Raw genomic sequence first — 25939 nt, 5'->3', positions numbered from 1 at the left:
TCCATAAAAGTATCAACCAGAAGAACAGCAGAAATAGAAATCATTATCATATTGTATTTGACCTCTTAGGCAGGTTGAAGACAGAAATTGCCAGGTCCTCTATTCTGAGACAGATGGCTTAATCTAACAGAAAATACTTACACATGCTCTGACCACCACTGAGGAAATTCTTTTTCAGCTCCGCCTCAACACTCTAATCACAGACACTTTCAGAAGAACCCTCACCAGTTGTTATGGTTACTATGGGAGCTTCTTCTTGTGGGATCTTAAAATCCCCTACGATATGGCCTGGGAGAATATTATGTTTACTAGCTTTGTCCAGTAAGATTAAAACTCTGGACTGAACCAACTGTTCTATAAGTTTCTGACAAGGCACGTGAAATGGCTTGGCCTGAATCTACAGGTGAAGAAATTAATCTGAGCTCCTAAATGTGATTTTGCTCTCACTCTTGGAACAAACTTTGGAGCATGTATGGCCTTTGTGAATAAAATAAGGACTATATTTTGGGGAGAAAGCATATCCTGTACATCTCAGCAACAATACCCTCTTCTTTAGAAGGCTCACTTCATGTAAGATTGGGAAGGGTACATTAGCAATCTTGTAGTAATATGTAACCTTGAACATCATGAATAAGTTTCATACCTTGATAGGCTGAGTTAGCTGGCTGGGCATTAATCAGGGAAATCTGCAATAGATGAGGAAGATGCCATTTCATCTAGGGAAACTTTCCATGTGAACGGAAAAAAGAAGTGATAGAAGAAAGAAATGAAGCCACCCTACATGAATTGGCACCTTCCTCATCTATCACAGAAAAAAATACAGGGGGAAAAGGCAGGAAGCAGATCAAAACGGACCCAATTCCCTGCCCATGTGACAATGGTTGGGAAACCTAGAGGTTCTGTCTACCTGGTGACAAGAAATTTCTGTCTTGTCACCCAACCAGCGTAAGGATATATTCCCAGAGTAGAGACAGCCCCCCTGGAGAAAGTAAGTAACGGCTGCGGTCACACGGAGCATTAGGCACGCTAGAGAGACGGAAGATAGGCAGATTTTCCGGGCACGATCTCACCGCCACATCTGGGAAACGTAGAGCTCCCGTGGCTCACCCGAGGCTTCACTCTGAAGATGCACCGTAAAAACCTAGTACCTCCGAGGTACTAGTTTCTGGAAAACACGGGGCATGGGCAGGCGTCTGATCGCGTTTCCGGTGGTAGTTCTGGCGCCAGCCCATGTCCCCTTGCAAAAAGGTTTTTTCCCCCAAGTCTCCACGGATACGCACAAGCACCCAACAGAGCATGCGCACACTTTAGTTTAATAAAAAAACCCACAACCCCGTTTGCCCCGCGGCCCCGCTTCTTTGCAGCGCCGCATGAGTGTCCTGTGATCATCACCTCCCCCCTAACCACGGGACCTCCCCGGGACATCTGCTCGCGTAACCACGCATTATTTTGCCCCGGGGCAAACAGCCACGCTCCCCCCCCCGCGCGCGCGCATTTTCCGGCTCGTATGACAGGGGCCAAAAATGTACTTTTTGGTGTAGGCCTAGGAAGATAGAAGAAATACTGAAAGAAGGTCTCAGCTAGTAAAATTCTGAATGTTTTACAAGGTATCTAGATGTACAGAATGCTACTTTTGTCTGTTTGTGACAGACCAGGTCTCTCCATTTGAAAGCCTGTTTACTCAGAGACGTCAAACCAATGACAATTCATAATCTGTTCTCTGATGACATTAACCACTTAATCAAAAGACAATTCCTCCCTCGAGTTATTGTTGCATCCTGCATAATAGGATCTTTCTGGTCCCAAACTCATATTTAAACTCTGGAAAACTTGTGGTTTAGTCCTCTGATAACTATCATTACTCCCACAATCTTGAATGATTAAACTTGGCAAATTTGGGGGAGGAAGCCAGCAAAGCTCACGGGGAGTCTTTACTCTTTCATGTCTTGGCTTCCTGTTCCTTGGAGAGGCAAGTATGGGGCCAAAGGCTACAAAAATGACACTGAGCAGGGGAAGGAAGGGCTGTATTGATTTTTTAAAAAAAAATAAACTATCATTGTCTTCTTCAGCATTCAGGGCTATTTGGAAATGAGAAGCACAATTATCTGCCATTCTCTTTTAGATCAAAATGATTAGGCTGTGGGTTATTAGAGGTGTTTTTTAATTGATTAACTGTTTTGCTATTAATTGATTAATGAGCCAATTAAAATAAATATGACAGCATCTCAATACAGGTGATATATTGGGGATGTTTCATTGCCACAATATTCTTTCAGCTAAGGCTCTGTAACACGCAACCAAATATTTCTATTGCTAATAAAACCAAACCGGTGGTTCCTTCCCTCCCTGCTCCTTAATAGGTCATAAATACAATTTGAAAGATAAATTCACTACTAAAGATAAGCCACTATCAGTGTGCAGCAATGCTGCCTCTAAGCTGTGGAGTCTTGTGAGCCAAAATTCTGCTTTGTGAGCTTCTGGCATTCAAGTTGTGACACGTGATCAAGCGATTTGGCTACTGCATATATTAGTTTGCCCTGGAGCCACCCTTCCTGAGCTGAGACAAAAATGTGTAAGCTGGAGGCTAAAAAATTGTGAGCTAGCTCACTCTAACTCAGCTTAGAGGGAACACTGGTGTGCAGAGGCACTGACTTATTCTTCTCTTTACAGAATTGCCTTGCATGTTTAAGTAAATGAGGGGTATATCAGTGTAGGAGTTCCACTGGTATGACAGAGGGAAAATGGGACTTAGAATTAGGTTCATGGTTTAACTCAGAAAAAAAAGAACTTTTTTTTTTTTTACAATCACAACATAAAGACTGAAATACTCATTCTGAGGAAATAAATCCCTTCAAATCTAGATATTTAAATGTACAGTTGGTGAAGATCTAAATCTACCTTCCTGTTCTTCCCACCACCACTGCAGTGCCATTTCAGGTGCCTGTCTGAGCCCTTTAAATCGGGGATAGCCCTGCCATTCTCTCTCCAGCTGGAGAACAGCAATCAGAACTACAGCAGCTGTGCCCTCTCCCTCTTGATTTTAAAGAATGCCTGCCCTGTAAGAGAAAAAGGAAGACAGAGAGACAGCGGGGAGGGCAAGCAGCCAGAAGTCGTGGGCCGAAAGAAGGAAATGTATTCAAGATAGCCAGAAGAGGCAGGTGAGGGAGGGCTTTTTGTCTGTTTGTTTTTCCCTCTGAAGAACTGTTTGCAAGGGTGCTGGACTACTGTCTTCTTGTACGTCTACATTTAGCTTCAAATTCATTAGTAGGAAATTTAAAGTCCATACTTCTTTTTTTAAAGTTTCACTTGAGCTGAGATAAATTGGTCATCTTGGTGCAATTATGCTAACTACACCTTGCATCTAGTTTTTGCCACTGTGTTGGGTTAGTTAACGCATGAATTATAAATCAAACCCCATATGTTGTGGCAATATGCTTTTTTAAAAAACAACAACAACACAGAAATACCCACATGTATTATATTCAAGAGATATATTCATTTTATTAGACATGATCAGGATTATTTTTCCCAAGATGGTTTTGAAAAGCAAGTGGATGAAAGCTATCCATATTTTTAACCTAAACCACTGTACTGGATAAAATCTGCTTTTCCATTACTTACACACACCCCCACCCCAACCCTTCCAGAATCGGGCTCCTTCTCCTCGTACAGGAAAAGAAAAACAACCCACAGTTAAAGCAGTCTCCAATAAAAATGCAGACAGATGGTAACATTCCATCATTAACTTCAAAACAAAATAAAAACATTAACTTCTCCATTGCTGCTAAACATACCAAGGCAAATTCTTTGCTTCTGGTAGACAAACACTTCATTTGCTGAAAAGACACAACAGTGTCCTGCTTTTCTTTTGTTACTAGCTATTAATATTTTTAAATAAACACCAATAATGTTACAGAAAAAGTTCAAGAGTAAACATAGAAAAGCAGGAGACATTGTTGTGATCTGAAAAATGTGGTCTTCCATTTTTGCCACGATTCCTCCACTACAAAAACAAAACAAAACAAAAACAGTTCCTCTAGACTAGCAACTTCGATGAATAATTATAATAACATTAACTCTCTCTCCCTCTCCTGTAACTGTATTAACTAATAGCTATTAATTAGAGTGCTGGACTGGGACCAGCAAGACCTGGGTCTGAACCGGACTTGCTGAGTGAACTTGGACTAGTCATTCTCTGCTTGGTTCAGTCAATAATGAGAAACCATGGTTTAATTAAAGTGAACACAACTGATCATTACACCACTACACTAACTACAGTCAGTTTGAGAACCTCAAACCAGGATGTAAAGCCAGAACATGAAGCTAGTTCACTAACCACAGTTAGCCTTAGCTATGGTTTGCATGTTATGTACAAACTCTTAATTTCTCCCTTGTTTTCCTACTGATGCTCCATGCAGCCCTGTCTACAGAACTGCCTGGTTAGAGAGCTGTTGCCAACCACTGTTGCCTTCCGCTAGGTCTTATTTATTTATTTATTTCATTACATTTATAATGTAATGCTAGTGCTAAAGCCTCTCCATGACCTCTGCTCTAGGTTTACCTTGCAACTATAGCTTGTAATGAATTTTGGCTGGTTCATGGTTAACAAACTGAAATTCATGGCACTGGGTTCTGCTGGGCACTAAAATATTGCACTGGTACTGCTGAGCACTCTGTACATTGTACTGGTTATGCTGGGTTTGCAAAAATGCCCTCCCTCCTTGGATTGTGATTGAGCTGGCATTGCCACATTGGCACTGGGTTCTGCTGGGCTTGCAATCCCTCCCACTTGGATTGTGATTCTGTGCTTGACATTAGTCCTGTTGAGCTGGCACTGCCACATTGCCACTGGGTTCTGCTGGGCACTCTGTGATTGTACTAGTACTGCTGGGCACTCTGTACATTGTAGTTCTGCTGGGCTTGCAAAATGCCCGCCACCTGGATTGTGATTGAACTGGCACTGTCACATTGACACTGGGTTCTGCTGGGCAGTAGTACATTACACTGGTTCTGCTGGGCTTGCAACTCCTGTTTGGTTGCAGTGTGAATCTGTGCTAGACATCAGTCCTGTTGAGGTTGCATTGCCAATGGATTCTGTTGGGCTCTAGTACATTGCATTGGTTCTGCTGGGCTTGCAAAAATATCCCACCCACCTTCAGTATCTACTGCAGAAATTCTCTGGTTTGACCTTAGTTCTGTTGGGTTTGCACTGACACAGTTGCACTAGTCTGCTGAGAACACTGCACTGGTTCTACTGAGCTTGCAAAAGTGCCCCCCCTTCAGTTTCTACTGCAGAGATTCACTGGGAATTTGTCCTGCTGGGCTTCTATCCCTTGGGTTTTTTTGCTCCCCCCCCCCCACCATGAGAAACAAAAAAAATGAGGGCACCTTATTTGGGGGGGCACAGACCCTGCAAACCCAATCCTCACCAAACTTGGAGGGCAGGTAGAAGATAGTAAACTGGAGATCTCCTGCAAATTTGGTGTTTCAAGCTTGCACAGGATCCATTCTATACATTCCTGAACCTGCACCTGTCATTTCACCAGAAAGCACTTTCCTGGGCGGAATCTTCTTGGGGGGGGGCTATAATTTGGACCCCATAAATCCAATACTCATCAAACTTGGAGGGGAGGTAGAGAAGAGTCATACAGAGATCCCGTGTGAGTTTGGTGACTCTACTATACTGGAAAGCCATTCTACCATGTCATGAACCTCACAATCTGAACCGGTTCCTTTAGCCCCTAAATATTTGTGATGGTTCATGGTTCACGAACTGGGCATGCCATGAACCATGAAGTGAACTGCATTTTCCTGGTTCATGTCCATCCCTACTTGAAACAAACTCTCTACCCCCGATTCCATTCTATGAAAGCAACACCACCACTCCTTCCATGCATCCCGGAGGAGGAGGAGATTGGGGGAGCGGAAGAAAAAGCAAATAAAACTGTTAAGAAAGACTTACCAAAGCGAGTTCTAGCGTACAAGCACATATTCAGAGACTTTTAAAATATTGGTTAAAGTAAACAATCCACAAAGATGGCGGGGAAGAGGACGGAGAAAGAGAAACTTTTAAAAGCGAAAGGGACTGAGAGCCCAAGACCGGAAGCAACCAGCGAGCTGGCAAAGACATTGGCATAATTCATGCACCCTCTACTGGACCAGATGAATAATCTCAAGCTGCAGTTGTCAATAATGAATCAATGTATCACCACCCAGCAAAATCAGTTGAGTGAGACACTTAAAATGATGAATCAAACAGCTGAGGAGGTGAAAGAAGTGGACGCCACTGCACAAAAGGTGAAGAAGAAAGTACAAAAGCTGGAAAAGAAGCAAATCTCCACAGAAGAACAGCTGTTACAACTACAAATGGGAAAAGCTAATTTGATTCTTCGCTTTCAGGGCCTTCCAGAGACTAAAGGAGAGAATCTGAAGGAGAAGATGAGTGAATTATTGGCCCCAATGACAGAGATGAAGGCGGAATCTTTGCTGAGCGATATGGATGTGGCCTACAGGTCATATTCAGGATATATAAACTATCTGCCTGGGGAAATAGTGATAAGATTCTCGAAGAGATGTGTGAGGGTTGCAATCTTGAAAGCGGCATCTGGAGCTTCTTTGAAAGTTGGAGATAATGCTATCAGAATCCTAAAAAACATTCCATTTGAAATAAGACAAAGGAGAAAGAAGTACAAAGATTTAATTCTTTTTCTCCAGACAAACGCAATTGGATACAGATGGCTAACACCAGAAGGTATAATCTTCAAAATCAAGGATAAAAAGGAAAAGATTGACTCTGTTCAGAAAGCACGGAAATTTTTGAGAGTCCAGATGGGAGAGCCAGAGGAGGAAGAAAAAGAAGGGATGGACAGTAAGTCCAGAGGTGAGCTGGACTCGGGGTCTTCCGGAGAGGACTCTCTATCAGAGAAAGGGGCAGACGCCCCGAAAAGTCCTTATAAACTGCAGAAGAGACTGGGCAAGGGGAAATGAAGGCTGAAGGACTCTGAATTGTGCCTTTGAAAAAATGTTTTTTTTTCCTTTGATACTAGATGCTTAGGGGTCTTTTGGGTTAACAGTGATAGTTAAGATATGAAAAAGATAATACTATAGTTGAATCAGTCCATAATGGGATTAGCGTGATTGAGAGATAACGTGTGCCAAGCTAACTAGATGATCTCCTCTCTTGGGCTTTTAGATAGTAGTGGGTATCTTTTCTTTATCCCTTAATGTAGTCCCCTTCCCTATTTCTGTTGTAGTTTGTAGTCTTTATAAAAATGCAATAAAAAATCACCTCCGGGGGGCCAACCCCCCCCCCAAACTTCATGTATGGTGTGGCGCACAGATAGAACATTAGCTGCATTTGTGTTCAGGTGGTGCACTGATATCAGCAACAGGAGGTAGTTTGCCTCAGTTTTTTGTGAGGAAAGGGTTAACACAAAAGTTTGCTAGCTTCCTTAATCCTCCTTGACTGATCATTCTGGCTTAGCTCATGCCAGCTTTTGAGACTGGGTCCCATTACAGCCATACTTGAATAAGAACAATTCGAAACGCGGCTTCAGGCATCCGGATTACGCGTCGGCTTTTGATGGCTCAGAAACTTTTGATGGCTCAGAAAATTTGATGATTGGCATTCCAATTTGGACTTTGATATTGCCTCTATGCTAGAGAAGACTCTGACTGTTTCTATTATCTTTGCACTTTGGCCTATTGATTTATATCATACTTGTTGTTATGCTTATTTGATTTACATTTCATTATATCATACTTGTTGCTATGCTTATTTGATTTACATTACACTTGCTGTTATGCTTATTTGATCATTATATATTTGCTTATTTGCTTGTAAGTTGTTTTTGCCTAGTGGTGTTCTTTTTTTTAGTTCTTACATTGTACACTGGCTTCCCCCCCCTTTTTTTTGGCAGCTTCCTTTTCTTTACTTTACTTTATTGTCATTGTACATAGTAAAACGAAATTAAAGGTTGACTCCTTGACTAGATGCCAAGCAGGGGAGGCCAGCTGATCACCATTCTGAAAGCAGCCAAAGCTTTTCAAGAGAAGCTTCCCTGATCTTGTACTGCCGGCTGCCAAGGGATAATGTGTTGGTGATGAGGTGAGGCTTTTGCCATCATTTGGGTGCCACATACCTGGGATAGCAGCTGAATCCCTGGTGGGGAGGTGGGAGAAAGAGTGACAAAGCCCAAGCCAGAATTCAGTGATCACGTACAGACCAGATCCTAGTTTCACTAACTAACCACAACTAAAACAAGCCATGTTTTTGTGTTATGCCCTACTCAAGCCTCTCAGCATAACCAATCTCAGACAGTAGTTGTGAGCATACACCGAAAGGGGGGGGGGGAGCGCATACCTGTCAGCACAATCACTTATGTGTTCATGCATTTCTTCCTCATCTTTCAACCTGTCCCCTTACAAACCAAATGCAAACAACATTCAGCAGAACAAAAATATCAACATATCAATAAAAGAAATAAAGATTAAGCAGCAGGTGAAATCAGTCTAATAGGACATAGGAACAGATGTCAAATGCCACTAAAATCCAGGGAGAGCAGGCCAGACTTTACCTGGTGCCTCCAAAGCTGTACTAAACGCACAAGGTTATCATGCCTAGGGATAAAACTTCAAAAGCAGATGCTATAACAGAGAAAGTCCTCTCTCTGACAACCACCTTACACAGTGGGAATACAACAAAAATGAAGAGTCGTTAATGAGTAGTGCGTCCATCAGAAATGAAAGTTTTGGAAAACTTGGTTACAAGTAATTTGTAGAAAATAGAAGTTACAAGAGGGGGACCCGCGATACTCGCGGGGGGGGAGAAGAGCTCCGTCTCCTCCATTTCCCCCGCTCGATCTCCCCGAATTGTCGTCGTCGGCGAGGCCGGTCCTCCCCCCCCGGCTCCGAGGCGGCGGAGGCGAGTCTGGTTTCCCCCCCGCCCGGCTCCGACCCGGCCGGGCTCCGGCGGCGCCGGTCCTGCCCCCCCGCCTGGCTCCGAGGCCGGTCCTCCCCCCTTTGCCCCCCTGCTCCGAGGAGGAGGCGGCGGCGCGGCGGCGAGGCCAGCTACAGAGCGTTCCCTGCACATGCACAGGGAACGCTCTGTCACTTTCGGGGGGATTTAAACATCCTCCCGATTTTTTTTTCAAATTTTAGCATTTTTGTGCACACGTGGGGACTGCCCCCCAGCTGCCCCTGGAGTGCGGATTTAGATATCCGCACTCACGGGGGCAACTTCGCTATTAGTAGAAGGATTCTATGCATAAAATGTAGAAGAGGGCACTACTCTGATACCAAGTGCAGTGCGCTAACATTTCTGGAGTAGATTCAGATTTCTTTTTGAAGACTACTCACTCCCATTTCTTGTTTCAATTTTTCTGCATAAAGCAGAGCCACAAAAATAAAGAACATAGAATTAGATGTGACTGAAAATGTTGATAGCTTTGGCAAAGACTAATGACTCTATTCATAAATTACCATTTTTCGTACAATGCACTGTAGAGGCCTGTCCGGTATGACTCTGCGACCGTCTAGAATATTCCCAATAGGACCCATTTCATAATGCACTTGAGTAAAGGTTTGATGTTGAGTAAAGGTTTGACGTTGGCAGCTCATATGGCGGTCAATATGAACATAATCAATAGGATAATTTCTCAGGACCTTCTGGCCTTCCACTATGGGGCAACTCTGCAGGAAGCCCCTTTAGAATTGTTTATGATTAAAGTCGTAAGATGAGATGACAATGTATTCAAAGTATGTGGCAATGCATCCCACAGTTGCATGCGCATAATGTCTTTAGAGCAAAAAAACAAACCTAGAAGAACAATAATGGTCCCATTGAATCCTTTTTCAATGGGACCATTATTATTCTCTTTTTATTTTCAAGTTCTACAAGCAGAATGCCTCAAAGAGAATTACAGGTTAAGCTACTGAACAACTGGCAAATGTTACTCAGCAGGGGTTCGTGCTATTCTTGGACTTTAGAAACAGCTGTGTTTATTTTCAGTGACCAGGATATTACTTAGGTAGTGTTTCTTTTTGATTCAATGGGTCACATTTTTTTTCGAGAATATCCCTGTTCTTCTGCATGTTGAATTCCATTGTTTTACTCTTCCCGTAATGACTAAGGGAACAAAACACTCTTTGACATTACATTCAGATAAGTTGCACCACATCAGCTAATTATAATTGTATACACAATTGGACTTATTTCTGTCACTTTACTAACTGTTGTTCTGGTTCTTAAGTCTTCGGTCAATGAGATATGCAGCCTTGTCCTGCATATATCCACTCAGAAGTAAATCCTGTCGCCTTCAACTGGCCTAACTTACAAGTTCAATGTGCACAGTATCTCAACCCAAATTTAAATCAGTACTCTATTTGTTTATTAATTCTTTAAAACATTTTAAGCCGACTTTCCAGCCAATGAGGGTATACACGGCGGCAAACATTAAAACATTTGAACAATTAAAATAATTTTAAATTATAAAACAATTAAATTCAAAACATATAAACAAACAACACCAGAAGAAGGGTCAGTAACTGTTATTGGGGTATGTCAGACAAAACAAAAAGCATATATTTCAGTGTAGTTGGTGGCAACCAGAAGAAGTTATGGGAAATTTATAAATACGGTTCCTTCTACCAGTTTTAATCAAGAAACTGCAGCAATAAACGTAATCCAGGTTATTTATGCAGGAATGTGGCCTATTTGACTTCAGCTACAGCTGAATGCTACAAAAATAAAATCTGTCCAACTTTGTTTTCACCTATCTTCTAAACCATTCACAGTAACATGATCCATGACATTAAAAATATCACCAAGCAATGGAGGAGGAGAAATCATGGGATAGTCTGTCCGTGAACCTATACACCTGGAAAGGATTCTCCATTGGCAAAGGGGCCTAGGGTAACGGCATACAAACAGCTGCTTGGTGTTTCATACAATCATAACAACGTATCTTATTATTATCATCATCGTGAACTGTCTTGAACCATGAGGAAATACATAAAACAAATAAATGAGAACTACTGTTTGAGTAACAAACAGCTCACTGCGAAAGCCGATCTCCGTAAATTGTTTAGGATGGCAACTAAGCCTTATGCCGGCGTAATGTAGAGATGAACCAGCTTAATTTAAATATACGCTGATATATTTGGAGGGACATCAAAATAGTGTCTTACCAAAACTGAGCAAGGGCCTGAAATGGCCAACGGTCCCCTGTGCCAAGTGAAGAGTGGGGCTTAGACAGCATCCTAAGTCACCTTAGTGTTGGACTCCTGGACAAAGTTACTCTCAACAATACTCTCTAGTAGTGATTTGTTTATTGAGAAATAATCATGTTCCAGGCCAGACCAGTACTGTGTCAGAACTGGGGTTCTGGCAGGAGAATCCAAAGATATAGACAGTTCAAATGAAGCCCCACCCCCCTCTCCAGTACACCCAATCACACTCTGCAAATGTCCCGCCTGGCTTTCACGCTTCCTAAACCCCCCACCTGTGAATATATGGATCCTTTATCTAAAACAGCTAAGTAGGCACAGCTTTGGCTTCAAGGTTGTCCCTGGTGAAGGGAGGCATCTTGAGAAGAGTTATGTCGCCTATGATAGAGCAGTTCACACACTCAGCCACTCACACCCCTCTCAGGAATTTCCTTCCCCCTCCAAATCATGGCAAACTAGAGACAGAGTTGCCACTTAGCTCATGTTGTTACCCAGAGGTGCTGCCTTACTCCAGGGTAGCCCAACAGCTATTCAGTGGCCACCTGGCAAATACTCCTTCTCCAGATTTTGTGTGATACCTATGTCTATGTGGAAATCCTTTGCCTCCACAACTGTCCTTCCTGTTCCATCCCTCAAGATACAGAGATAACCAATAAAACATTCAAATGTTTAGCAATCCTTCCTGACATCTATCAGGGACCCCTTTTCTACCTTCTGTTAAAAAATCTAGGAACCTATTCAACCTGCCTTGGCAGGAGCATCAGTGGTCATCAAACCCATTCAACCAGCTCCAGTAGAGCCATCCAGCACCTGGCTAATCCCATCAACACTATTGTGAATGCTGACTCAGCCCTTCTGAAACCTCATTGGTCACACCTAGGTTTAGCTCCTCCTGGAGTCACTTCCCCTAGGACCCATTATTGGTCCAGGTAATCTTTTGTCTTCATCTGAGACAAGCCCCTGTAACCTGGTGCTCCAAAATAAACAATCTGTGATCATTTTAACTTATCACAGCCTCCATTTTCCTTTTTAAGCCTGCTCTGGACCTCCACCACCGTTCATTTTCATCCCAACCCTTTGGGCATGCAGCATTTATTCCCCTTCAGTTGATCCTCGACCTGAGTCCTGGTCACATGCACAAGGAAATCCTGCGCACATAACAATATAACAGACATAGAGACATAGTTAGTAGGGCACTTGAAGATGGGTAAATGTGAGCAGTATCTCTCTTAAAACAGGTGTCCATGCTACGCTCTCAATTCCTTGTAGGTTGTTCTGTTTTGGCTTTTCTTTTCTACCCTGAGACAGCTATGCCAGAACTATCCCACTGCCAGAGATGCACTGTCGTCTAGTTCAACTGTAAAGCTTAGCCATGGCTCCAACCAGGGCTTTTTTTGTAGTAAAAGCCCAGCAGGAACTCATTAGCATAATAGGCCACACCCCCGACAGAACAGCTCATTGGCATATTAAGCCACACCCCCGTGTTACCAGAAGTGTGCTCATCCAGCCACAACCACCTTTTGCTTCTTATTCTGTTTACCTTGTTTGTTGTCAAAACCCAGAGCTTTTTTTGTAGCAGGAACTCCTTTGCATGTTAGGCCACACACCCCTAATGTAGCCAATCCTAATGAGTTTCTGCTGTTGGGTGTGGCCTATTATGCTAATGAGTTTCTGCTGGGCGTGGCCAACTCGGGAGCCAGCCGGAACTCCGTTCCTGTGCGTTCCTGCTCAAAAATAGCCCTGGCTCCATCCATCCAGGACATGGAGGTTCCTTTTAATCATTATGGCTAGTAGAAAACACTGCTGATCCTGCCTTGAGCAGGGGGTTGGACTAGATAGCCAGTATGGCCCCTTCCAACTCTTATCATTCTATGATTCTACACCATAAAGCTGTTTAATCCCCCCTGACTTTAAAGTCAAGCATGCCACCACCACCACATCCATCAGGAAGTGGATGCCACAATTTAATTACTTATTGAGTAAAGAACTACTTCCTCTTGTCCATCCTGAAGCTCTTTGCCTGATCTCACTGGACACCCAAAGTTCTAGTACTATGGAAAAGGGAGAAAAGGTTATCTTTATCCAACTTCTCTCCTACATGCTAATTGTATAAACCTCTATCATCCCCTGCCTTAGTCATCTCAGTTGTTTTCTGAGAGCATCTTAAATGAAAAGGCAGCTTACAGCACGTAAGGGATGTACGGGGCTCTGTCATTACATCACAATAGAAACTTGTAAGATCACGTATGTGATTAAACTGAATTGCACAAAACGACGGAGCTCTTCCACCAGGCCTTTGACTAGGGAGCTGCATCCCACAGCCAAGGCCCTGGCCCCAATATTAACATTTATATCAACATCAACAGCCGATGTAACCCAGACCACGATGGGAACTGACTGACTGCTTGCTGGATGATGTTCACGCCTGCCACTGTATGATTTTTTAATAGTTATTTGTATTTCTTTTCAATTTAACATTCAATACATAGTACAGTACATAGTACGTCAAAACATAGATATATTCAGTAGTGCCAAACACCAAGAAATCTAACTAATATTATATTCGGGTTGCATTAATTGGAGTTGGTATGTGAGTGACTCTGGAATTGACAAATTGATACTAGGTAGGTATTATTAGAGGACTGACACATTTGATTAAAAGGCCACTTTTCCCAGGTATTAAGGAGTGGCTTCAAAAAGTAATCCACTTGTGGTAAAGTGGGTTTGGTGGGATTATTTCATGAGTTTGTAAATAAGATACTATTGGGTACCATGTTGCCACAAATTTTGAAAGGTGTGTATTTCCAGTTTGAGGCTTGTTGATCGAGTCCGTTATCTTTGCCATGACGATCTGCCACTGTACATGAACTGTTTTTAGCACTAGCACTTTGTAATGTTTTGTATTTATATTGTCATGATTTTACTTAGTTTTGTTTTAGCTGTGTAGTGTTTGTGTAAGCCTCCCTGAGCCTGCTATGGCGGGAAGGGCGGGGTAGAAATCTAATAAACAAACAACATGAACCAGTTTGGTGTAGTGGTTAAGTGCGTGGATCTGGGAGAACCGGGTTTGATTCCCCACTCCTCCACTTGCACCTGGCTGGATGACCTTGGGCAAGCCATAGTTCTGGCACAGCTGTTCTTGAAAAGGAACAGTTTCTGTCAAGAGCTCTCTCAGCCCCACCTACCTCCCACACCCTCCCCCTCCTCCTCCTCCTCCTCCTCCTCCTCCTCTTCTTCTTCTTCTTCTTCTTCTTCTTCTTCTTCTTCTTCTTCTTCTTCTCAGTACTAGAATACATTCATACTGTTGTGATGAGGCATAATTCCATACAATTCGTAAAAGACTGCTGGTATCCTACACACATACTCTTCCTCCTTCTCACACACACAGATAAAGTAAACTTGTAGGAGGCTACATTCTGCACAGTGGCCTGGATACAACACATGCACGTTGCACAAATGAACAGTATTTCTATGTTGTTGTTTTTTTGGGGGGGTCCCTTTCTGGATGCAATCTTGTGCCACACCGAACCACTCCAAAGCACGAACACCCCCCCCCAAATCTTTAGCAGTGGCCTTTTGGATTGCGTGATGCCCTGCCTTGAATGGGACTCACGCAATATTCATTTATTTATTTCAATATTACAGCCCACCATTCTCCCAGCAAGGGAACTCAAGGCAGCTCATCATTTGGCTGAGACGGATCTATTCTTCTTAGGAGAGAGCAGAGAGAGGAGGGACAGGCGAGAGGGACAAAACTGACTCATAGGTTCAGAGTTGGGGGGGGGGGAAGCCTTTAAGAAGCAAATGTCTCACACTGAACTACCATGGCAAACGTTTATCCAGAGCTTTCCTAAGGTAGTTGAACGGGGACCGCAAAAACAATCTTTCTTTGCCATCAAGGTGACTTGCAAATTTGTTTTAATGCGGTTACGCTTGCACACACTCCTCCCCGCACACAACACCTCATCCTAAGCACTTATTTACCTGCATAGTGGATAAACCAGTTTGCATTCAAATATTCTTATAACCGATTTGTAAAATTGGCATGAAAAAATATCAGGCATGCTAAAAACACCCCAAAAGTGATTGATAATTAAATAACGTGTTGAATTCTGGATGATCAGTTTCTCATCCCATTCCATGTGGCCACAGAGAAGTATACATTGCTATGCAACTTTCACGCTCTCTGCCATAGAGAAGTACACATTCTTCTCTTATGCACAGCTGCCAAGCATGTGATCTGCCCAGAAGCAAAGCTGCACAGCTTGCTCACTGGATCAGCTGCAACGTTTTCACATTCACTATAAAGTCTGACGCACCGGCCCTAACGTGTATTTCACTCTGTAACAAATGGAGAAAGAGAGAGACAGGCAGACAGACAAAAGAGAGCTTTAAGAATAACATAATTTTTCTCTGAATTACTCGGCTTCATTAGATTTAATATTGTCACCATGTAACATTTATGCATTTTTATGTGAAGAGAGCGGGAAGGAGATTTGATAACAGGTAAAAAAAAATTGGCTGCCATCAGAGCAAGAAGAAATCTACTTATTTGACTAATCAAAAACATAGTTAGCGATTTGTAATAGAAGAGTAAAATCAACCCTCACATCTCAAGAGGCCTGCAATATGATCTTCAAAAAAGGTAGCTTGCCAATTTAATTGAGGTAGTACTTATTTAATTTTTTTTATAGATAGGTATAGCTTTCAATAAAACCACATATGCCTATAATACGGCAATGGCAGATGTGTCTCGATTATTAGAGGGGGGCTCTAGGGAATATATACAACGGATCTTGAAATCTGTAAGCAGCTGTTTGGAATGGGGGGGGTGGAATGTTGTAGCGCGTGCACACACATGTTCCGTAAGTGCAGTAATGTTTTGTTATTTTACTGCAGGTGTATTACAGAGATGAAATTTAATAACTTATGGTATACAATACCAATAAAACAGAAAAGTTTCCATGCCCTGATGTTCATGAATAAAGTATGAATTAGAAGTGTGTGTACACACACACATACAAACACGTAGGACACAGAGAGACAGAGTGCTTACCCATATTAATGATATGGAACAAAATGAAGACACTGCAAAAACCTAGTGATCAGGAAATCACTGACATACAATACTGAACAATATGCAAAGGTTTGTGCTTAACACAGGACAGCAAAGAGTACTGATGAACTTGCTCCTGTTCTCATTCAAGATGAAGCAACACTTTTTTTTTTAGGACAGGACTTATTAAAAGCCTACAATAGTTTGATGTACAGCATGAGGGGCATAATTCACCAAGCTGACTTGCCTACTGCTAGTAGAGATTTCACTAGTCTTAGATATTTCTGCGGCAATAGCCAGTGTGCTACATTTCTTCCAGAGACAGCTACTTACTACAAACACACTCATGCAGCAAAAGTCCTACTGTAGTTTCCTTGGGAAGAGCAGGTGGGGTATAAGCTGAGAGAGATCTGGAGCAGAAATGTGGCAGGGGAGACCTGGCCATTCCCAATGACCTCTCCCAGCCACTTCTCTTACGTCCCCTTTCTCCTGCACAGGGCAAGCTATGGAAAGAACCGGAATAAGCCATTTACATATGCAGAATATCTCTCTCTCTCTCTCTCTCTCTCTCTCTCTCTCTCTCTCTCTCTCTCTCTCTCTCATTAAAGGAGAGTGCTGTTTCGTTCCTTCTCAGCTTTTAAACACTTTGTATTTCATCAAACTTTACACACTCTCCAGAAATAGCCAAGACTGAATCCTCTTTTACACTGAAAAGTATGCAAAAACCTCTGACCTAATTTATTGATTATTAAATAAAATGTATACTGTCTTGCAGACAAGCAATCCAGATCAGCAATTACTGACTTCAGCTCAGTTTTGTCAGTGTGCCTGCAACCAGGCTTCCAACATAACTTAATCCTCTCTTCAAAGGCATGGAACAATGCAGCAAAGCTGCACCTAGCTGTCTGGGTACCTTGACTGTGGGTGCACAAAGCTGGACCAGATCACGCCAGGCCTTTCGGTCTTCCGCCGTCCTCTGAAGTTGGCTCAATTTCATGTTCGTTGCATCTATGACACTGTCTAACCATCTCATCCTTTGCTATCCCCGTCTTCTTTGACCTTCAATCTTTCCCAGCATCAGGGTCTTCTCCAGTGAGTGCTCCCTTCTCATTTGGTGGCCAAAGTATTTGAGCTTCAGTTTCATTATCTGGCCTTCCAGGGAACAGTCAGGGTTGATTTCTTTTAGGATTGACTGATTTGATCTTCTTGCAGTCCAAGGGACTCTCAAGAGTCTTCTCCAGCACCATAGTTCAAAAGAATCTATTCTTCGGCGCTCGGCCTTCCTTATAGTCCAACTCTCGCAGCCCTACATGACTACTGTGAATACCATTACTTTGACCATGCGGACTTTTGTTGGCAGGGGGATGTCTCTACTTTTTATCATGCTGTTTAGGTTCGCCATCACTTTTAAGAAAGCTACCAAAGGACAAAAGGGATACGGGAAGGAAGGAACATCACCATATGCTGCAATAGATGGATAAAGAGTCCTGTGAACATCAAATATGTCCATGTTGAAAAGTGGAGCAATATGTAGAAAATGGCTAAATACTTTTATATCCAGAACTAGGTGATCCTAAACAGGTCTACTCAATGTGGCTTACTCCTAAGGACTGCAGCATATGAGGCCTAGGCTACTGCTATTGTCTTATTACAGCAATGCGGTTGAAAAATATAAATATACAAGAGGAGACCCGCAAGAAACTTGCGGAATGGTTATCCTGTTCCTCACACCTTTGCTTCCTCCTGTCTCCCTCTACCTCTCTCACTCTCTTTCTCCCTTCTGCCCCCCCTTTCTTTTTCTCCTCCAGCTATGGCATTATACTGATCTGTAGTTCCTTCCCTCCTCCAATCCCACCCTCCCCAGGCTCCACCCCACAAATGTCCAGGAATTTCCCAACCTGGAGTTGGCAACACAATTTCCTTCCCACCCAACAGCCAACCTACCTTTATCTGCCTCTCTGTCTGCAACTTTCCATCTCCACACCCCTCCCCCACAGCCTCTACCTAGGAAAATTACAGTTTTTCTCCACAGTGGGGACCAAAACAGCTTACATTATTCTCTCCTACTTTTAATCTGCACAACAACCCAGCTTTCATAGGGTGGCTGCTGATGAACAGTAGCAAGCAGCTGGGCCTACATGAGTCATGCAAATCAGGTGGTATCAAGTCACCCAGAGGGTGCTGCCGAGGGATGCCAGCCTCCAGGTGGGACCTGGGGATCCCCTGTAATTCCTGCTCATTTCCAGACTACAGAGATAACTTCCCATAGAGAAAATGGATGCTTTGGAGGGTGGACTCTGTGACATTGTACCCCACTGAGGTCCCTGTCCTCCCCAGGCTCCTCCCGCAAATCTCCAGGAGTTTCCCAGCCTGGACCTGGCAACCTTATCCAGAATCCCCTGTCGGTGGCCAGGGGGGGAAACTGGAAACCCTAAAGTGCTGGCAGGCCTAGGCTTGGCAACCTCTAAGGGGGGCCTGAAGGAAACCCCCCCCCCCAGACTTACAACTGAACTCAAGGCAGCAGAGATCTGTCTCCCTGGAGAAAATGACTGTTTTAAAAGGTGGACTCTGTGGCATTATACCCAGCTGAGACCTCTCCCCCCCCGCCCTGAACGTTCTAACCTCTCTCTCACAGTTGATGCCTGGAGTTAGATCCCTGCTGCAGAGGCCATTTCAAAAGCTTTTTTGGGGAATTCAGCCATCCCTGGAGAGATTTCCTTACTTTTTCGATTTTTGTGCAAATACAGGAAGTGTACTAAGCAAATAGAAGCAGGTTCTGAGGCCCACGGAGCTGCCTTTTCCTCAGACTAAGGATCCGCACGGCGCCCTCTGTTGGCTATTAGAATATATGATACCTGTTGAGTCCTGGGTCCACAGGGTGCTGAGTGGGTGCAGCGGAGTCCTCCAGGGCGCGACTTTTATGCTAGGGAGCTTGGCAGTGGTCTCAGATGATGCAGGAGGAGGAGCGGGTTGGCAGACACCCAAGTCCCTCTCTCCTGCTTGCTGGTTCCCCATTGCTCTCTCTAGCCCTCTGGGTCTCTCCCAGACTCTTCCTCCTTGGCCAGCCTTGAGCTCCCTGTTTAAGTCTTTCCCTTCGGGGCAAGGCCCCACCGAACTGTCCAATCCCTCTCCTCTCCCAAAAGCATCTGTCTGACAGCCAACCCTTGCTCCCAATGGGTTGGCTCTCAGTCTCTCCTTGAACCCACCCCCTAGCCTTACCATTGGCGTGGGGCAAGGCTGACATGACTGTGTCCAATCTCTCTTCACCACCTGAGCTCCCATCCATCGTTTCCCTCTCGCTGCCTCTTCTCCCCCTGGGGAAAGTCCCTCTTGTAATCCATCTGTCAGCCTGGGAGACGCCGGCAATGCCTCCCTGACCTGTGGAACACTGTTTCCTGGGGTTTTTTTCTTTCCATGACCGTTTGGCTGCCTTTAAGTTTTGTGAGTGCAGGGGTGGGGCTGGGACCTTCACCCCTGGACAATACATTTTGTCAATCACTACCTATGAAATTATGGTTTTTACTTGACGTATGGTGACAAATGAAAGAGGAGAGTAGCTTTCATATTGGAAGGTGTCACTGTACGGCATAAGAGTCGGATCTAATATATCTCTGAGGGTCTAATATATCAATTACTAGCAACGTATTCAGTTCACAGCGACACTAGCAGGTGGCACTCTATGCAGTGGCACCTGCAAGTGTGTAGACAACTTCCAAAGTGGATAGAATTACCCCTCTATATGGCACAACACCTGTAAAATATGTTTACAATGAATCACATTTAAAGTTTGCTACTTCCAATGCCATGGGGAAATAGTTGCTAAGGATATTGATTTATCAATGCCAGAAAGTTTCAACAAGAAGAAAGTTTATTTGCTTGAAATGATTTTTGTAACCACAAAGCTACAGAAGTTATTTTTGCTGTAACTTCTGGTAACATTTGAGTACAGGAAGGAAGGAAGGGGAGGGAGGGAGGGAGGGAGGGAGGGAGGGAGGAAGGAAGGAAGGAAGGAAGGAAGGAAGGAAGGAAGGAAGGAAGGAAGGGGCAGCCTATTTAGGTTTAGTAAGAATAATTTCCATCTACCTTTTAGGTTTTGTCAGATTTTCCATTTATAAACTGCCTTTAAATTCTCTCTGAACATTTTGCAACAAAAAGCTTACATGGCAGACAGCCTTTTGTTCTGGGGGGAAATCCCTTCTTGACTATTCAATTAATTTTGCCATATTTTAACAGCTGAATGCTAAAATAAATAATGACCAATTCCATAAACTTATTTTTTAACATTTCAGTTCATTGATGAAGGTCTTTCCCACGGATATCAATGAATGCTTCAAAAACACTTCTTCCTGTAAGCTGGTTATAGCTACTGATCACCTTTGGTTAACTGGAAATATATATTTCATAGACCTACTCCTAGAAACTTCAGACCTATGAACCTTATTATAAAGCAGGTTGCATTCTATGCACTGCTCTTAAAACTAGTATCTAACTTGGATGCTGTTGGCCACCCTGAGTCCAAGATGTAAATTTGATAAACGAACAAATAATTTTTTTATATATTGTAAATTGTTTTACATCTGCCATGTATCTTAAGGGTGGAGTCATATAGACATCACTTGATGACTCACAGCTGAATGTGTGATTTGCCTATTGAAATCTATTGTATTTGTTATGGTATAAGGTGATATGAAAGACTGTGTGGTATTTGATAAGACAATGGCTTCAATTATATAAGCCACTGCTCAGTGCTGGAGTCATAAATTAGAGTCAGAAGTAATAAAAAATATGGTTTGTCAATATGACACAAGCCTTGGAAAGTTCTAAGCTAACATACCTCTACTCGGTTTTCCTCGCATGTGTCACAAAAATTGAAATCTGCATTTCCAACAATCATTCAAATTAGATAAAATTAGATGAAATTTACATTTTTTTTCTTATTGCTTACAAGACAACAAATTTCCCAAAAAATTAAACCAAACTATGGTTTAATCTTGATTTAGAATCCAGGATTTGGAAACCTGGTTGCAGACAAATCCAATTCAGATGAAATAACAAACTACTGTTTGTTGGGAATGTAGAAATCTTCAGTTCCTGAAGCAGGAGAAGAGAGGGGATTGCATGTGAGCCTGAAAACTTCCAATTTTTTTTTTTCCCCCCCCCCCCCCGATGGAAGAAAGAGTCAGACAACTGCAGGTTGGGAAACTAATGGCCACTTTATTTAACTTATATCATAACGGCAAGGGCAAACATTGAACAGTGGCATGGTCAAGGCCTAGGATCACAAAGCCCCACCGTTGCCAATATAACAGGCAAGGCACCCTGCCCCTGGGTGTAGCCAACTGTAGTTGGCTCGCACCCGGCTGGGCCCAGCAAGGGGATATGCCATGAAGACTCCTCCCACACAGGTGGGGTGAAGCCAGCCATTAAGATGGCTCTGGCCCTGCCCCCCTAGAAGACCTGGTTGTAGCTGCAGCTGGGCTCCTTCCTCCTTTTTGGTGGAGGCAATGGCAGCCCTCCTGCAGGACGCCGGCGGCGGCTGCAGGTAGGGTCAAATTCTCATAACTATGCACAAGCCGTGATGACAAGCCGTGATGACAAGCCGTGATTTGTTGTTACTCTGAATGCAGCCCATAACGATGAATGTGTCTATATTAAAAACAAAATTATATAAATATGTTTTATTGTGACTTCTAATTGTATTACTACTGAATCTTAGAAGTTTTCTGTCAAGAGCTGACATCGTATTGCATTAAATTACAACAAAACATAACTTAAGAACAAGCCTTAGCCAAAGTTATTAGACTGTTCTATGCAATTCTGCTGCCCTAAATAACATTCCCCCCCTCCTTCTGCATTCCCTTACTGAACTGCTTGGAAGCAAGTGGACAAACTAGAATGTCACAATGGCTGGAGCCAGTTTGGTGTAGTGGTTAAGTGTGCGGACTCTAATCTGGGAGAACCGGGTTTGATTCCCCATTCCTCCACTTGCACCTGGCTGGATGACCTTAGGCAAGCCGTAGTTCTGATGAGCTGTTCTTGAAAAAGAGCAGTTTCTGTCAAGAGCTCTCTCATCTCCACCCACCTCACAGGGTGTCTGTTGTGGGGAGGAGAAGGGAAAGGCATTTGTAAGCTGCTCTGAGACTCCTTTGAGTAGTGAAGGGCGGGGTATAAATCCAATCTCTTATCTTCTCTCCTTCTATACGCCCAGAATTATCTGCATAGTAGACAGGCCCAGGTATGTCTGTTTCCCATTCACAGTCACAAGTAGTCTGGCTCCATAATAAACTTGGCACCATCTAGCAATAAGAAGTGGGGTGTTACAGTTATGAAACAGGAGCTGAGACGTAACTGGAGCATTATATACAAAAATAATATTAAAGTGTGCAGAACATAGTGAATGGTTGTGCATAGTTATGAGAAAGTGAACACAAGGGGGGGAGGAGAGAATCCCAAGAACTCAGGGTCATTGATGAAATTGACTACAGGTAGATTCAGGACAGCCAAAGGTGAGTCCATATTCATGCCAAGTATTAATTCAGTTGCAGAGCTATATGTTTGGGGTGGCCTTTGGCTTTGATTGCTTCACAAGGGAATTAGTTAAAGCTGTTAAAGATGAGCCTAAAAATGACTACTAGCCATGCTAGCTAAATGAATGCAAAGGGGTGCCCACATTGGTCTGTCGTAGCATAATAAAACAAAAATCCAACGTCAGTTTAAAGGCTAAAACATTTATTTCAATATAGGCTTTTGTGGTTCACAGGCTACTGTGTCAGATAGATATGTAATGGAAAAATCATATTAGGAAATTTTATGGGGCAGACTGCTGCAGGGTGGGGTGGGGAGTCAAGGCCTAATCCTCAACCTGCCCCATAAAATTTCCCAATACAGTTTCCCATCACGTATCTACCTGACAAAGCAGGCTGTGGTCCACAGGAGCTCATACTGAAATAAATGTTATTAGTCATTAAGGTGCCAACTGGATTCTTGTTTGGTGTAGCTGCGGGATTTGTGACCATTCTGCAGGGGCCAACAAAATGGAGTTGTTCCACCAGGCCTTCGGCTGAGGTGGTGGCAGTGGGCGTCCAATAAAATCTTGGCCTCCCCTGCTGAAGCTGAAGCTACCATCTCACGTGGCCCAGGTTAAGAAGTTTGAGAGACCAATGGTGCCAGCTGGAAACCTCTGTATGAGGATAAACGGTGTGCTCTGTATTAATTTATGTTGTTTTAAAATTGTCTTAATTGTTTATATTTACACTTTACATGTTTGAAATCCTTGATTTGTTTTTGGTCCTGTGCTGTGATCTGCCCTGAGCCCACTTGCAGGGAGGGTGGGATATAAATGTGAATAATAAACAGGGGTCATTTCGTAGAAAAAAGAGGTGCAGGAGCTCATTAGCATAACACATTGGCATAACTTATTTGCATATGCCACACACCCTGACATGACCGGAAGTGTGTCAGAAGGCAACACCGACCGCTCAGGCTCCACTGGACTGTTTTGGATTGCTAGCTATTGGGGGGGGGGGGAACGTGCAGATCTGTCCTCAAAGAGGAGGGAGAGCTTGTACCTGAATAAAACTTGGTCTTAAAGGTGCCACTGGACTGTTTTGGGCCGGGGGGGGGCTCTGCAGCTTACCTGGCTGCTTCTTGCTCTGACTGAGGGCTGCTGGGAGCAGGGGGTGGGGCTTGTTGCATGTGCCCGCCCCCTGGGCTCTTTACTGCTGGAGCTCCGCTCCTGTGCGCTCCTGCAGGAAATGACCCCGATAATAAATAAATAAATGAAAACATTCCTGTTCAGACAGGCAGAGTACCTGTGAACAGCAGTTGCTGGGAAATAACCAAGGAGAGATGGTGTCTTCATATCCTAAAGATCTCTCTGGGGGTAGCTGGCTGGCCAGACTAGATGGGACTTTTAACTGCTCCAGCGTGAGCATGCTTGTATTCTTAAGATATGCCATAAGCAAATGTCTTTCTACTCACTGAGAAACATTTGTTTGGTGGGCGCTGAGGAGGCCGGGGGGGGGGGGGATGCTCAGGTAGTTGGATCTGGCTTGTATGGCATCGGTTGGGCACCTCTGCCCTGGCTGAGCCCACTTTTATACCCATCTCCTTATCATTTGCCTCCTTAAGAAATAACTGAGCTTGACCTTGCTACTCAACTTACAGCTTGTTTTCTATATTTTGAAGCAGGTGATCACTATTCTTGGATTATTCTTTCCCCCTTTGGCATGCTTCCAGAGATGTCTGGTCTGAGATACTATCAAAGGTTAATCAACATTGTTGTTTTTAAAGCCGCTCCAGACATTTCCTTATTTTGAGGACAATCTGAACTAAACTGGTATCCCAGAAAAGACAATTTCCTCCACACGTGTTTTAAGGAGTAGGGCTCCCCACCCCTCCCCGAGCCTTGTGGCATCATCACTGTGGAAACTTAAAGAGTACAGGCAAGATGGCAGCCGCTGGCATCCAGTGATTTCTAGGACATGGTCTTGAAATTTGAACAAAATTAGTAAGCTGAATCCTTTTGAGAAAAGCAATCTCGTGACAGGGCTTCCAGTGGCTGGCTAAAGGGGAGGGGTATTTGAAGAATGTATACTCTCAAGCAGTCAGAATGGTGATTTCAGAGTTTATACGGCCTCTGCTCTACAGAAGTCAGCTGAGAAAGCCAGTTACCGATAAGCAAGAACCTGTACAAACTGGGATTAACTAAAAAGCAAAAGTCCAGTCATATAAATCTCTCTTAGCCAACCACACACAAAAAAAGGGGGGGGCGCTGGCTGGTTGAAACTGCAGTTTGTTCCACCACCACCACCTGCAAAAAGGAAAAATGTCATCATCTCCTTCTCCCTCAGTCTCAACAACCTCTGCCCTTGACCCTTCGGAAACTAGATACACAGGAACAGGCCTTCCACAGGAACTGAAAGCTTTACACTAGAGACAGAGCACTAAGCTGTTCATTGCCCAAGCTATCTCCAAACATTTTCACTCGCATTCCAAAAATGTTTCCGTTGTTGCCCTGGAATGGCTGCAAATTCACTTTCCTCTGGAATTCCATCCCCAAAAGGTGAGGGGGGGGGATGAACTGCACTGGATCACGCGAGCGGTGCTTAGTTCTGAACTCAGCTATTCTTGTGTCTCATTTCCACAAATCTTTGGCTACAGATCCAGATAGAATTGATGGCATATCTGAGTAGGCTGCAGAATCAAAACTTGAAAAAGCAAACAGATGCAGGAAGGCAATGGAATGCCAGCTCTAAGGATGCATTAATACTAACTATGTGTCCTTTTCAAGGCGAGGTTCTATTTAATTACTTGGACTGTTTATATTTTCCATGGTTAATTAAGCGAAGTTGCTCAATGCCCACCCCCAAATCCCTGATTATTTCCCCATATTATGAAGGGTCAAAGGCACCTGAAAAGGAGAAAGGGAAACGAACATCCCCACCACCACATCAAAAAGAGAAATAATATGCCTGCCTCATTTTCCTTGCAGAGTTAAAATCTCTGCAAAGGGTTTAATATTTTTGAAAGGGTTATAATTCTCCAATAGTTTTCCAAACTGAGAATTACAGATTTTTTTTGGGGGGGGGGAGGGATGAAAAACAAAGACAGAAAGAGAGAAGGACAAATGAATTTTAACTTTCAGAAATGTTTTAC

At 43.5% G+C, this 25939-nt stretch overlaps 1 protein-coding gene across 6 annotated transcripts in view; it reads right to left on the bottom strand.

Annotated features, from left to right (window-relative positions):
• Nucleotides 1-25939, bottom strand: part of TCF4 (transcription factor 4) — a 480671-nt gene that overhangs the window by 215160 nt on the left and 239572 nt on the right. The window lies entirely within an intron of this gene.

The sequence above is a fragment of the Gekko japonicus genome, unplaced genomic scaffold (assembly GCF_001447785.1).
Source record: "Gekko japonicus isolate JY-2015 unplaced genomic scaffold, Gekko_japonicus_V1.1 scaffold377, whole genome shotgun sequence".
Lineage (NCBI taxonomy): Eukaryota > Metazoa > Chordata > Lepidosauria > Squamata > Gekkonidae > Gekko > Gekko japonicus.
Note: the sequence above shows the minus strand (reverse complement) of the source record. Positions and strands in the feature narration are given on the sequence as shown.